Genomic DNA, 12,481 nt, shown 5'->3' on the forward strand with positions numbered 1-12,481 from the left:
TTATAGTCCCGACGTACGTGTTTTACGTCACCGCATTTAGAACGATCGGATTTTCCGACAACTTTGTGTGACCGTGTGTATGCAAGACAAGTTTGAGCCAACATCCGTCGGAAAAAATCCTAGGATTTTGTTGTCGGAATGTCCGAACAAAGTCCGACCGTGTGTACGAGGCATAATAAAGGGGTGCCAAAGGATATGTGCCTGAAGGTCCAGTGACAAAAAGGAAGACATGAATAGAGGGCTTTGAAGCCCACCCTTATTACTCTTGACAAGTCCCCTCTCCACAGAGATCTGCTTCGACACACACAGCTTCTTCTTGACAATTATTACTGTGGAGACCACCTTTTCATCGCAATCTTCATTCCCTGCAATGTAAAAGTTCATACTCTGCCTTTTAAAGTGTCATTAAACCAACATCTTTAAAAACTATCAATAAATGCTGCATTACATGCTGACCATACCAACTCAGTCACTATGACATACGTTCTCTGTATTCTGCAAAAAACCTGCTTGATCCTGCAGTTCTCTGTCACACCTCCAGTCCATGCCCCCACTGCAGTTGGGGACTTTGCAGAGCAGTGTTGGCAGCTAGTGCACATACTCTTTTTTCAGTATATTTCTACCCTAATCATTTCCTCTCTATATCACATCTGAGCAGCCCATGTGACTATAGAGACACATATGAGGGCGTATGCACTCTGTAAATGACACTCGACTTTCTCCCTCCTCTTCCATGCCCACTAGCCAGCAAAATAAAATGGGGGCAGGATATTGCATGTGGATTAGTGGAGGCTTCACCTCCCTGTTATTCTGAGACACAGGTTGGAGGGTGTGACACAGCCTGTGACTGTCAGAAATCCACCCACACCATGTTATTGCCGAGAAAAAATAAAGATTTGATTTCAAATATATATTTGTATGACAATTTCAAACAGTTTATTGATATTAATTATTTATGTTTACTCTTTATGCTTTTATTTTGCACATGTGGCCAGCAGCAGAGTATTGGAAGCCCCTCCTGCCACTGTTTCCCTCCAGACAGGCTAGGAAAGAGCTGGGTCATGTGACAACTGTATATCGATAAGGAAAGAAGGTGCTTCATTTTTTTTTAATTAAAATAATTACAGTGCCATCACCCATATACAGAAGAAGAAGGGATAATGTAAATGAAGCACTGTGTGGTTAGTATCACTTTAAGGCCACGGACATGAGATCTTTCATTTAACAAAAACTTATATTGGACATGCATGATTACTGTAACTGAAATGTTATGCAGCATTTATAGCACTGACGTATTTGAAGAAAGTATCAATGATTATTTCAGAAAATCTGTCCTGGAAGATCATTTTTCCTTTGAAATCATCTTGCCAGATTGTGCCTTCAGAATTGCAGAGGATTATTTATTTAAAGCATTTTCATATGTACTTTTGGTAATTGGACTTTTCACATTTAATTCTAAACCTAAACAATGAAAGATTGTCTAAAATGTATCCTTCTTATGTCAACTGTCTTTTCCTATGCCAGTTAGCTATCTACATGTCTGCTGACATTGGTCGTAAAGAACCTAAAAGGGGGGTTATGGTGTAAAGGGGTCTGAGGACCGACTCCGTGAATATCTCCCCCTCCCGGGTTGTCTACTTTGCGTCAATACACCTAATACCAGCAACAAAGAGAGTAGGAAACCATATCATTCTATTCTGCTAGCTAGTGCATGGATCCAACCAGAAACATGAGAGATAGGTGGCTGTTTATACATCCTTGCAGTATTGTGGCCACAGGCCATGTCTAGAAAGATCTCTGTCCCTGACACATTAAACACACAATAAAAATGTACCCAAAAGACAAAAATAATCCAATTATACCTAAGCATGGGGCAAGTTCCAATCAGTTATACAGTATTTTATTAGGTTATAAAATTTTGCAGCAGTACAAAAAACAATGTTGCCGTTTGACCATACAATTCTTCTGTGTGGCATCACTTTCACCACCCCTACTAGTTTTAGTTTTTTTTTTTATTACAAACTTATAGAGTACAAAAACTCCTGAGAGGAACAATAAATAATCATTTACTATATACAGAAGAATATTCAAATTATATATGGCAATTGATTATTTTATAATCCTAACTATTAGGAGTTGGATCAAGTTATATACAGTAGTTGGAGATATCTCCTATCATAACCAAACAAACTCTACTAATTTTGGTGCTTCCACAAAGATTTCCGCAAGGGGCTTACATAGTTACAGTACATAGTTGGTCGTGTTGAAAAACAAAAAGTTCAATCAATACAAAAAAAACAGCATAAAATGTAATATCTGCAGTTTTATGTATTTTCATAGATTTCAATAGGCCAGAAATGCAGACAAATGCATGTAAAATCCCCTCCCCTGAAGGTCCTTCTGCATGTTTTTTTTGCAATTTTTTTTTAAACTTACCTTTTGAAGACTTCAGGCCAGTCATGTGATGATGCAGGGTGCTATCTGCACCAGTATGCTTTGACTGAAGGCTGCCATGGTAACGACCCCATTGGTGACACCCAGAGAGATTTAAACAGGATCACAATTAAAAATTGCTATTCACTCCCACTGATTCAAGAAATGCTTGAGAGACTACCCTCCGCAAAGCTCCAAATTAGATTTACAGGGGGCTTACAAGCTTGTCTGCATTCATCCTGGAGATGAATGGAAAACTGCTTTCAGAACCAGATATGGACATTTTGAGTCTTTGGTTATGCCCTTTGGACTTTGCAATGCTCCCGCAACTTGTCAACATTTAATTAATGATGTTTTTTGAGATTGGACCAGCTTGCAATAGCGTATTTGGATGATATTCTAATTTTTCTGATAATTTGGAGGAACACCGCCAGCATGTCTGTACTGTCTTCGAGAGACTAAGGCAGAGTCAACTTTACATTAAACTAGAGAAATGCGAGTTTGCACAAACTCAGATCTGGTTCTAAGGATACATAATTTCTCCTGAAGGAGTGAGCATGGATCCCCATAAGATCAAAGCGGTGGTGGATTGCCCTGTCCCTAGAAATGTTAAGGAAATACAACGATTTGGTGGATTTGTAACCTTTCTTCGTAGAAGTTGATGCTTCAGATTCTGCTGTGGCAGCTTTCCTTTCTCAGCAAATTTGAGAAAAGATGCAGCTTCATCCTTGGGCTTATTTCTCTCGACTAATGCCTTCAGCCGAGAAAAATTATGACATTGAAAACACAGAGTTGCTGGCAATTAAGGAAGCATTTTCTGAGTGGAGGCAACTGTTGGAAGGGGTGGAGCACCTTGTTACCGTTCTCACGGATCATAAAAAAATTTAATTTATTGGGGGGGTGTGTTACCCTGCCTCAACCCCAGGTGAGACAGTTTGTTCCAGACCACCATGTTATCCCATTGCTGTCGGGCATAACTTACAGGCTATGCTATAAGTATTTTCAGTAAGCGGTCGTCTCTGATATTTCCTTTCCATTCATAGGTTCTATATATTAATAGTTACTTTATTTACTTGATTTTTCAGTAAACACGTGCATCTTACCCTTGATGATTGGCAGAAAGTCATGAAACGCGTAGGGTTTTCAACTAAGGGTGCCTAGCTAAGCTTGTTTTAATCATGAATTCCAATAAAATTATTCTCCCTTGTCTGTACCTCTATCATGTGATCTATGTATTTCTGATTTTATTGATTTATGTATTCATTTGTAAGAATTGCTTTAATCATGTCAATCGATTGCATTAAATTCATTATTGTTATAATTATTATGTTCATCTTTTATTATTATATTCATATTATATATTATTTTATTTATTATGCTTTAAAAATCATTGACTATCATCAGGGGTTAATGACATCAAATCAAATTAAAATTTATTTAATTTTATATATTCATTCATACATATTACCTACTCACAATGACATGTTTCATGCAAAGTCCCACTTCTATTTCCTATTTCTTTACTTTTAAATTTATTAGTTCTGCCAGAAGGTTGCCATCTAGACAAGCACATTGGACATTATTCTTCTCCAGGTTCAATTTTGTTATTTCAAGGAATGGTAAGGCTGATGCCCTATCGTGGATGTTGTCTGGGCCACTCCAGGAAAGCAACTCTGAATGTACAATCCTGCTTCAAAAGATCTTTCTAGGGGCCACGAGTTCTAAGACATTTTTGAATCTTTTCAAGGAGGGGTATGAGAATGACCCACTTCTCAATCATAAATAGAAACCACTAAAAAATGAGGCAATTTTGGACTTTCATGCTATGATATAGACTTATAGACTTACAATACTGAAATAGTTTTATATAAAAATACTAATTTATTAAACAAAAAATGTTTTAGAAATCTGGGAGACTGACAATTTTGGCCTTGAGACGCTTAGTTTTGTTGGTGCTGCCCTTGTTGGTGAGTACTCCTTCCCCTGGGTCAACTCCTTTGGTGACCACAGCCTTTGGGGGATTAACAAATGCATCTACTGCTCTGAGCGTTTTTTTACTGTGGGCGTGTTGCATTCCGCCATCATGGCGGTTATTTGGTGGCGCTTATCCCACAGTTTTAATATAATATCTTGTTTCCTTATATGAAGATTCCTTATGTGTATGTTTCCTTCTAGAACAATATTTCTCTGAATCCTACTCCTGAAGAAGCGGGTCACCGCAAAACATGTAGAGTCCACAACTGGATAAAGATGAATTTTTCTATTACAGATTAACACACTTAGTCTTTTCCAGTTTATGTCAGAGAAAATTTGATTGTTATAGGTGCCCTCTGCTATATTCGGCACCCTTTGTATGTTACATGTCCGTTGTTGAAGTTATGTTTTTTAAAATCTTTTTTTGTTTAATAAATTTGTATTTTTATATAAAACTGTTTCAGTATTGTAAGTCTATATCGTACCATGAAAGTCCAAAATTGCCTCATTTTTTAGTGGTTTCTATTTACATTTATAGGACAAAGGTACTCTATATTTGTTTTCTACTTCAGTAGCCTAATAATACTTTTCACTTCTCAATCATCCTCCTAAGGAAATTAACCTTGAGTACAAAAACGGCTTTTGGACTCAAGCGTAAGGCCTCTATGTACCTGAATCAGTTTGGGTAGAAGCCCCCAGGTTGGTTCACGACTCTAAACTTGCTGCTCATTTTGGGGTTCCTAACACAGAAGAACTCTTATCATGTTCCTTTGGTGACCTGGGTACAATAAGGATGTCAAGAGTTATGTGTCCTCATGTCTGACCTGTGCTCGAAATAAGACACCCCAATCTTCTCCTCTGGGGCTACTCCAACCACTGCCTGTTCCATCAAGACCATGGGGGTCAATTTCTATGAACTTCATAGTCGATCTTCTATGGACATTGTAGATCAATTCCTACTTTTCATGTGGGTGACAAAGTTTGGTTATCTACCTAAAATTTGAAAGTTCATGTTCCATATCCTAAGTTGGGTCAAAAGTTTGTGAGACCTTTTCAGATTTCTTCTCAAATCAGCCTGGTCACTTTTCGCTTAAAACGTCAGTATGAAGATTCGCCATGTTTTTCACATATTGCTACTCAAATTGTTTCATGAAAATCCTTTTTCTGTAAGAATTCATCCACCTCCTCCACCTGTCAAGATATGGGGTGAAGAAGAATTTGTGGTGGAGAAAATTCTTGATTCCAGGATCTTTAGGAACAAATTACAATATATGGTTCAATAGCAAGGTTATGGGCCAGAAGAAAATTCTTGGGAACCTGAGAAGAATGTTCATGGCCCTTGATTAACAAAGGATTTCCACCAGAGGTTTCCTCATAAACCTGGCCCTAAGACATCCAGGGGATGTCCTGGGAGGAGGGGGGTGTTCTTAGGGCCTGTACTTGAACCTGGGAACTCTTCTGTGTCTGGCAATAACTCTGCTTGCTGAGCCACCTGGTATGCTGGACAGTTCCCTGGACAATTCCTTGAATGATCCTGCCTTGAATCTTGTTTGTCTTGAACTTTGAACTGGTTGCTCCTCCCATTAACTTCCTGATTAAAGCCATGTCTCTGCACTTCCTGTTTGCCATATTATTGTGCTCTCTTCAGCCAATATCTCGCTTTTGTCTCTCCTGCTGCCATCCGTATCTTTGCTACCATTTGTTTCCGACCTTTGGCTTGTTCCTCGACTACGCTTTTGCTTAATCCCAACCTGCAACTATTCATTACCGACCTTTGGCTTGTTCCTCGACTACGCTTCTGCTTGATCCTTACCTGTTGTGTCTGCTACCAGACCCTGGCTTGCTCACCTCCTGGTGGGGCCATCCTGAGGACTGCGACCTGGTACTAACATGCAGCAAAACCCATCTCCACCATCAGGAGCTCTTGTAAATACTGGATAGTACTTAGACCCCACACCTCAGGGGAACCCATGTCATCAGCCAGGGTGATATGCCTGTATACCTGTCCTGCTTGTCGGTGGGTGCTGCTCCACTGCTATAGCTACTGGCCTCCCATCCTGACTCCAGGCTATGACAGGTGCTGTGATGTTTTCAGGAAACTATGTACAGCACCATGATCTGCCTGCATTTCACAGAGAAGCTCAAAGACCCAGTGGTGATATCATTGGGTCCAAAATCAGAAAAGTTTTATTTAAGCACTTGCCGCTCGCCAACACGGTACATTTACTATGAGTGGGTGGCCATTGCCTACTGGTATGTCGCTTAGCTTAGCACATGCACACTGGCGCGCCATCTAAGGTATGCAGCGGCGTCATCCCATGACCACTGTGTCTGGTGGATACAGCAGATCATGATGCTTGGTACTTGGCCACCGTGAGCAGCTGAGGTATCTGAGGTATCCTGTGATCGCTATAACCAATCATGTAAGCAAAACATTCATGACTGCCTGCTTACTATTGTGATGCTGTAATTGGCCCACAGCTATCACATGGTACATGGGACAATCACAGCACCTTGACATCCCTGATCGTCGCCACACCAGTCATATAATGACACTGTACTGCACTGGTGACAGGATGTAAAAAAAAAGCACATTTTTTAAAATTTCTTTATTTTCCCAAAAATTTTGACAAAAAACTTCAATAAACTTGACTTGCCTCTTACTAAATACCTTGGACTGTCTACTTTGCAAAAAGGGGTCATTTTGGAGTATTTGTACTGTCCTAGCAGTTTATGGCCTCGAGAAATGAGATAGGCCATCAGTACATCAGGACTAAATTTTCAAATATATATACCATACATTATAGACTCTATAACTTTCAAACAGACTAAATTATATACACGGATTTGGGGTATTTTTACCAAAAAAAAGTATTGTAGAAGACCTATATTTATGAAGAAAGATTATTTGTTTGCAAAATTTTATAACAGAAACTAAGAAAAACTTTTTTCACAATTTTCGGTATTTTTTTAATTTATATAGCAAAAAATAAAAAAAAATAACATTAAATAGCACCAAAAGAAGCTCTATTTATGTGACAAATTATATAAATTTCATTTGCATACAGCGTTGCGTGAGTGACCAACTGGCAATTAAAGTAGCACAGTGCTAAATAGCAAAAAAAAATGCCCTGGATATGAAAGGGGGAAAACCTTCCGAAGGTCAAGTGGTTAAAATTTCATTAGCATGTTGGGGAGAGAAAAATGAAAAACCAAAATATAAGAACATGGACTTTAGTTCGAAATCTTATTGATAATAAGCAACTACAAAATTTAGTGTGCCACAAAACACAAAATGAAAGACCCTTGATCCAGTCTTTTTGGATGATGTGATGATGTTTGAGATGACCTCTGCTGACCTGCCAGTGAACCACTTTTGGGATGGATAGGTTTGAAAACCTGTCCAAATTTTTGGCATTCCCGTCAGCCTCCAACTTCACACCCTGCCCTATTCAAGGTGACTGAGCTTACAAAGGAAAAATAAATCACAGACAAGGCCTTTTTTTTGGATGGGGTAGGGAAGGATTAGAACCCTTGTCAGGCCTTGATTGCCCTCTGTGCCCTACTGGGGTGATTAACCCTTTCTCTTTGTCCTGGTGGTGACTAAAAAATTATGCTCACCACTAAAACAAGAGCTGAAGTAAAGTCTTCCAATATCTATTGCAGTGACAATGATCCGAGACGAGATTTCCCCTCAATGTGAAGTGAATTCCTCTAAATTTTCTGTTAAACCTGCAAGACAGTGAGTGAGGGAAAATATCCCCAGTGCAACAAAAACAGCCTAGCAATTCTGTCTGGGGGGTTGTAGTGGTTTTAAACTTATGAAATAAAAAATAAACAAAGCATATCCTACTAGTGTGTACTTGCCTCAATCCAAAGCACCTCCTACAGTGATTTCTGGATGCTGTCTCTTGCCTCTGCTATCTGCATGAGTCACTATAGACAGGTTATGCTAACACTACTGAATCCTGGGGGGTGGGGTTCCAGCACACAGCCTCTGATTGACAGCATTAGCTGTGCATGTTTCCCTATGAGACTGGGTAGGGAGTGGTGTCCCTCCTCCACTCAGGTCTCAGGTTACACTCAGCTCTTCTCTTTGCACTGTGCAGTGTGTGATATAAGATCCCCATACCTTGCCATCTGAACCTCAAACGCTGTGTAATTTATGAACTTTAAATGGCTGTAGAGGAGAGAGGGCTGCAGATAAACAGGTACAACTAATTTAGGAGGATTTGTATCACCTCTTTGTATTACCTGAGGCTAGTCACATCACTGGGTATTTGTAAGGGTTTATAACCACTTTAAGCATCCACTACCCCAGTGATGGCGAACCTTGGCACTCCAGATGTTTTGGAACTACATTTCCCATGATGCTCAACTACACAACAGAGTGCATGAGAATCATGGGAAATGTAGTTCCAAAACATCTGGGATGCCAAGGTTCGCCATCACTGCCCTACCCTATCCAAAACTAACACTAATTATATATATATATATTCACGCTAAATGTGATAAAGTGCTAGAAAGATGGAAAAATAAAATAAATAAACCTGCAGCAGCTGTCCACAAGATGCTAGAGCCTCAGAAAGCAAATATGCATATATATATAAACAGCGCTTGCAGGAGTATGCAAACCCACATGTGCAAATGGGTAAGTGCTCAAAAACAATCTGTGTGTGAACACTGGCAGTGATAGACAATCAAATGACATCCATATTAAAAAAACACAACAAACACAGTCTCTTTCAAAGTGCTGGGTGCTCCATACAATTAAAGTGCAATGGTGCTCCAAAATGTTCCCACAAAGTTGGGAGCATGAAATTGTCCAAAATGTCTTGGTATGCTGACGCCTTAAGAGTTCCCTTCATTGTAACTAAGGGACCAAGCCCAACCCCTGAAAAACAATCCCACACCATATTCCCCCCTCCACCAAATTATTTGGACCAGTGCACAAAGCAAGGTCTGTATAGTCATGAATGAGCAAGTTTGGGGTGGAGGAACTTGACTGGCCTGCACAGAGTTCTGACCCAACCCAATAGTACACCTTTGGGATGAATTGGAGCAGAGACTGCGAGCCAGGCCTTCTTGTCCAACATCAGTGCTTGACCCCACAAATGCGCTTCTGGAATAATGGTCAAACATTCCCATAGACACACTCCTAAACCTTGTGGACAGCCTTCCAAGAAGAGTTGAAGCTGTCATAGCTGCAAAGGGTCGGCCAACGCAATATCGAACCCTACAGACTAAGACTGGGATGCCATTAAAGTTCATGTGCGTGTAAAGGCAGGCGTCCCAATACTTTTGACAATATAGTGTGTGTATATATATATATATATCTCCAAAACTAGTATAGAGCTAATCACGGGTTTTGCAGAGCAGGTAGATCAAAACAGCAGCATTTTTTTTTGTCAACATTTTGATGAAGCTCAGTCCATCTTTCTGAAGACACTATCACAGGGAAGTGAACAGACCAATAAACCCAAAGTCCCACCCACCAGCAACATCCCCTAGTGGTGACCTCACACAGTGCAAGAGTAAAAAGACACGTGCAGGGTAGAGGGAAAAAAAGATCACAAAAAGAGCAAATCATAATATTCCATCAAAAAAGCAAAGTATACAATATTCTAGCCTAAATAAAGCTATCCAGAAATAGCTCCTGCAAAACATTGGCACTATCTTTGTGAACTGTCTGTGCTTTCTGTGGATCTATTGTCTTTGTCTTATGTGGGGTGCTATTCACACTCTTATGCCCCGTACACACGATCGAAAATTCGGCCAGCAAAAGACCGATGAGAGCTTTTGGTCGGAAAATACGACCGTGTGTATGCTCCATTGGACTTTTGCTGGTGGAATTCCAGCCAGCAAAAGATTGAGAGCATGTTCTCAATTTTTTCGGTCGGAAAAAGTTCCGATCGGAAATTCCAATCGTCTGTACCAATTCCGACGCGCAAAATTCCTACGCATGCTCGGAAACAATTTGACGCATGCTCAGAAGCACTGAACTTAATTTTCTTGGCTCATCGTAGTGTTGTATGTCACCGCGTTCTTGATGGTCGAAAGTTCAGCGAACTTTTGTGTGACCGTGTGTATGCAAGCCAAGCTTGAACGGAATTCCCTCGGAAAAACCATCCAAGATTTTTCCGACGGAAATTCCGCTCATGTGTACGCGGTATTACACTTGTTTAATTTTGGCACGTGTATGGTGTTTGGTCTTGTATAGTATTTTTGTGGCTATTTGGTCATTTCTCATTTGTTACAATATTGTTCTAGCACACCACTTGTTGTTTTAATACGTGTTTATAATATGCTCTGTTTTTCCTACTATTTCTGCATTTTGACAATTGTATGCAGGAACTATTTCTGGATAGCTTTACTTAAAGTGGATGTAAACCCTCACATATACCCAGTGAAGTGAACAGCCTCAGATGATACAAAGGGATGAAACAAATGTCCCTACATAAGTTTTACTTAGATATCTGCTGTCTTCAGCTTTCTCTATTCTTTAGAATTCTTACATCGGCTTAGAATTTTCACTTCCTCATTCAGCAGTAGGTGTATAGTCTTGGCTTACACTGGGATACAGATGATTGGAGGAAAGGCAACCCCCCCCCCCCCCACTGCACATAGGCAGAAGAATAAAGATACTTTCAGAGCTGTGCTGTGACAAGACAAGCTCCCTGCTAATCTATTTATAGCAACCTTCCACGACACAAATTTTCAGCGACACAAAATCCCTAAACATTCTATATATTTTTTAGCAGAGACCCTAGGGAATAAAATGGCAGCAATTTTTCAAATACATTTTGTTTGGAAAAAATACACTTAAATGAATTTTAATGCAAGAAAATACAATAGATAACCAAAGTTTTTGGTAAAATATAAAAGATGTTATGCCGAGTATTTAGATACCAAACATATCACGCTTTAAAATTGAGGAGGTCTAGCACTACAAATATTGCTCTTGCTCTAACGATCACAGCGATACCTCACATGTGTGGATTGAACACTGTGTTGGGCATGTCCTACGTATGCATTCACTTCTGCGTGGGAATATGAGGAGATGGGATGCTTTAATTATTTATTTATTTTACACTTTTCCTTCCTATTACAAGGAATGTAAACATCCCTTGTAATGGGAATTGGGCATGTCAGGTCCTCTTTATGGAGAGATCTGGGGTCTATAAGTCCCCACATCTCTCGTCTATGCTCGAAAGCCTGAAATCCGAAAAAAAAAAATCAATCTCAGGCTTTCCAGCAAAAATAAATGACAGTGTTTACATCTGCAAGAGCCGGACGTGACATTGTGACGTCGCTTCCGGCCTCCGAAGGTCACCTGATTTACAGCCAGCTCTATGGTAAACCAGCACCGCCGCCGGATCCAATCACCGGCTTCCCGATCGCATGAGAGAGCCAGGAGAAGAACCGGAGGGTGGCGGGAGGGGACTAAACGGTCACTAATATGGCTTTTACACTGTAGGGAAAAGGAAAGGGAAAGGGAAAGATATCTGGATGATGACTATAGCTGCAGGCATCATTCAGAATTCTCCCCTCAATGTCAATGACGTCATATGACGTCTAAAGGGGGGAAGTGGTTAAAGGGGTGCGGCAAGGGGTGTATTCTATGCCTACATGTTTTTGCTAATAGGTGTCCCTCATTCCCATCTCAAAAGGTTGGGGGGTATGCATACATGGTTTGAAAGTCAGTTGGTTCCTGTTGAACTAGCTGAATCTTGATCCATCTATGGGCACCTCTAGATAGAGAGGCTGTGAACCAAAGTCGTGCTGCACCACTAAGCGGGAAGCAGTGCCTGCCTATATAATGGGCAAATATGGTTGCCACTATGCACGTATATATTAACAAACTTTATACAGAAAAATCAATGTTTTCATAAACACTCACTGATAAGATTACCTATATTGAAAAGATCACATTCACACACATGGAAAAAAAACTATATTCTCTTCAGCTGACAAGATAAATGTTCTAAACTAACACCAGTACAACAAGAGTAAAGAAACCAATACCTTACTATTAATCACAAAAAGAACAGATAACACTGTCTATGAGGCTTTG

Source organism: Aquarana catesbeiana, linkage group LG04 (genome assembly GCF_042186555.1).
Source record: "Aquarana catesbeiana isolate 2022-GZ linkage group LG04, ASM4218655v1, whole genome shotgun sequence".
Lineage (NCBI taxonomy): Eukaryota > Metazoa > Chordata > Amphibia > Anura > Ranidae > Aquarana > Aquarana catesbeiana.